Source organism: Hippocampus comes, unplaced genomic scaffold (genome assembly GCF_001891065.2).
Source record: "Hippocampus comes isolate QL1 unplaced genomic scaffold, H_comes_QL1_v1.1 scaffold326, whole genome shotgun sequence".
Taxonomy (NCBI): Eukaryota; Metazoa; Chordata; class Actinopteri; order Syngnathiformes; family Syngnathidae; genus Hippocampus; species Hippocampus comes.
In genome coordinates, this window is record NW_017805930.1 from 1,423,029 (window position 1) to 1,427,099 (window position 4,071).

The following is a 4,071-nucleotide window of genomic DNA, read 5'->3' on the forward strand; positions in this document are numbered from 1 at the left end:
TCCCATTCCGACGGCGTTCCGTCTGGACGGGAGAGATCCCGCCATGCATATTAGTTCCAAGAGGACGCATTTAGCCTCGATGGAACCACAGAAGCACACTGACCTAACGCCCCCTGCACCCCCCCCCACACACACACACACAAACAAACCTGCAGATAGAAAATTAATGAAGATAAAATAAATTACTATTAACTTGTAATTTAATGAAGCAGACGACATTGATATAATTTGTGTGCACAGTCAACAAATAGCAGCACACATGGAGACCAATATTTATGATTGCCCTGCACAACACGATTATCATTCAGTTATCAGTCTTTTCGACTTTATGTTCCCAAAGTGTAGTGACATTGCTTCAAAAGTGGAGCAGAATAACCAAAGTAGATTTAAATGCACTAGAATGTTGTCACAGTGAAACAGAGTGTTCCCAAAGTGGACAGGAAATGTTGTTGAGTCAGAAAAATGTTCCTCCATTGAACAAACTGGTCACTCAAAGCTGATAGCAAGTTCTCAAAGTGGACCAAAATGCTCAATTCTGTACAGCAACGTTTGATGACTGTTTTCGTTTCCTTTTTTACTATTTTACTGACCTTTACTTTCTGTCAATTTATTACTGTATTTGTTTTTATGTTCAATAAACAAACAACAACAACAACAAACTCATATACAGTAAACATCAGAAAGCACTAGAACTCTGTCAATCTCATATTGGGTTTAAAACCAAAGAATAAAGAGGTGTATTCAAGCGAGTTTTTAAAATAATATTTAACGGAAGTTATGACAGCGTCTTGACAATATTTACAATTCTAGAATGCTACTCACCATTGACGTTGATTGTGCACAGACGACAATGACGAATGTGCTGCACGGCCAGGAAGAGCCCAAGACATTGCAGCCGTCGCCCTTATGTTCCTTTTCTCCTTTTCGTATGTTCACACACACACACACGACCGAAGTTTGAATTTATAATATAATGACGGCCGAAAACCGCGTTGCTTTTGAGCTTCTCCCTTCCTTCAACATATGTCGTGAAGTTGCAACTTTTCTGCTCCGGCTAGCGACTTCCTGCTCGCTGCCAGCAACAACAATTGGGCGACATTGTAGGACTTGAAATCAAGAACCCAAACACGCTACACGTTTTGTTGGGAATGACTTTCAATGTCCGATGTGACACTTGCAGAGAACAAACGTATAGGAGCAACGTTCAATTACAAGTGCAGACTCTGTCGGCGTGAGGGCGGGGCAAAATGTTGAATTTCTCAGGTGCGGATCGAAGCCGGATTCCTGTTGCGTTCGAGAATGGTGGGAAATCGGAATTATCCCACTCAGAGTTTCCCACAATTCGATGCGAATATAAACAATAAAGATTGTTGATTCCCATTCCCATTCATTGTTTGTTGTTCTGGTTCATCACAACACATTTTGACTTCCAGCAAACCTCCTTCATAATTTATTTAATTTATATAAAGAAAGGAATATCTTATCTCTTCAAAACATTTAATTCATTTCACCACATAATGCAGGAAGTGTCTACAAGATTATTGGATAGACAAGGAAAATCCGCAGAAATTTTAGTTGTGTGGTTGGAATTTGCCCAGTTCTCTGAATCAAAATAAATAAATAAATGAATAACAAAAAATGTGTCCATAAACAACGCACCAAAAAAAATCTGTCGAAGATATCACTTTATGTGCCTGTATGCCATGAAATATGTTACAAGTAGTAACTGTTGTAACGGCCTGTTAATCGCTAGTAACATTCCACTCCGCATTAAGCTCCAAAAGTGGACCAGAATGGCCTTAAAATGGACTCACCCAAGGTGGATTTTTAAAAAATCGTTAATTAGATCGTTCTAAATCAAAAGAATCAAAATGTCCTTAAAGTGGACCACAATGTTCCAAAAGTGAAGCAAAACGTTCCTGAAGTGGACCACAATGTTCTGCCTCAACGTTTCCATGGCAACAGCGATGCAAAGGCAAAGGTCGTACGAGGCAGCGAATCAATAAAAAGTCTGCGAAGAAGGTGAAGAAGGCCACAAAGAAAGATTTTATGCAAAGTAGCTCGAACGTCTTTTGTTCCGTCATCTGCCACTTTGCCGCTTGGCTGCCTCGCCTACTCTGCGGCGTCATGAGCGGCCGCGTTCGCTGAATGAATAAGGATGATTCATCAATAACACGCTCGCCGACCGCCGTTTCGGCACCGATCCTGACTTTGATTGACTCGCGGCAGCCGAGACAAATTCTGACATCACCGCTGCACACCCAGACTCACACTTGAAACTGAGACAATATGCACTACACTAACGCAAGCATCACTTTACGACACCTCTGTCACAAAGTGGATCATAATGTCTCAAACTCAGATGAAAATATAGAATATATCATATTCCCAAAGCAGACCAGGATCTTTCCAAAGCGGAGCAGAATTTTACCAAAAAAGACAAAAATGTGTGTTTTAAAGTGGACGTGAATCCTTCAAAATAGATCAGGAGTCACTAAAGTGGCCCAGAATGTTCTAAAGTGGAACATGATGTTCTCTGAGTGAACCAGAATATCTAACAAGTGGACATGAATATTCTCAAAGCACATCAAAATATTCCTAAAATGGATCTGTAGCTTTCCAAAGTGGATTAGAATGTTCCGAAAGGGTAATAGAATGTTCTGAAGTGGACAAAAATAGTCAACAGTTGATCAGTTGAGTCCTCAAAGTGGACTGGAGTTTTCCAAAGTCTCCAAATTCGATCGGAATGTTCCAAAGTGAAACTAAACGTTCCCAGAGTAAACCAGAACATACATAAAGTGGACAAAAATGTTCCCAAAGTGAACAGGAATATCCACTCGAGACAGAATAGCTTTAAAATGGACTAGAATATCCTCAGTGGACCAGAATGTTCCCCAAGTAGATCAGAATGTTTGAAAGTGGAACAAAAATGTCCCCAACTTTGACATATTGTCCACAAATCAGACCAAATTTCCTCAAAGGGGAACAAAATGTTCCTAAAGTGAACTAAGACGTGGATGTGAATGACCTAAAGTAGATCAGAAGTCCTTCAGAATGTTAAAAAAAACGAAACAAAAGGCTCTCAGAATAAACCAGAATGTACATCAGGTTGATTCAAAAACCCCCAGATTGGAGTGAGTGTCCTCAAAGGAATGTACTGTTCCAAGAGTGGAGAAAATTATTTCAAAGTGAACCAGAATGTTCCATCTTGAACCAGAAAATCTTTAAAGGCTCCAGAATCATCCAGAAAGTGGATCAAAATGTTCTCAAAATGCACTCAAATGTTCCAAAGTGAATTGAAATGTCCCGAATGTAAAAGGGAATCTTGGCAATCCGTAAAGTGGACTGGAATGTCCCCATAAGTGCAGTGAAATGTTCTCAAATGTTGTGAAAGTGGAGTCGAATGTCCTCCAAGTTGATGAAGGACTTCCCTCAAGTTGTAAAATTTGGGTTGAAAGCTGCAAGAAAACTATTGATGAGTGCAAATATCAGCTGATGGAAAAAGATCACGGAATTAGACCATAAAATATGAAGTCATTAGACTAAAATGACATCAAACATCAAATTAGGAGAGGAAAAATATTTGAAAATGAGCGACTATTCCCTTTTTATTGAGAAGGGGAAGGCTATAAAATGAAACGCATCGCCACTTTCAATTAGCTAACCAGGATGAGAGAAAAATAACCAGCGGCTTGTTTGTCTGACAGTCATTTTTACTCCTGCTGATTTGGATTTTTGTGGTGTGTTTGTCTCATCAAATCAAATAAATCTGGTCAATCTGGTCATTTTTTTTTTTTAATCAGAGGTGCAGTTAAACTTTGCTAGATGTTTTTTTTTTTTAGCTGATTCCGAATCTGCCCTCATTTTCCTCTTGCATGTCGGTTTTTCACAATAATATATTTTAATAATATTTATGAATGAAAGGTGAGGTTCAGCAACAGCTGGAATTTTTTTTCTGAAACGTCAGAGCGATTAAAACGCGTGTCAAAATCCATATTGTGCAAGCTTTTAGAGGTCACACCGAAAAGCTAGAAACGAAAATCTCTCAAAAACTCGATGTGCAGATATTTA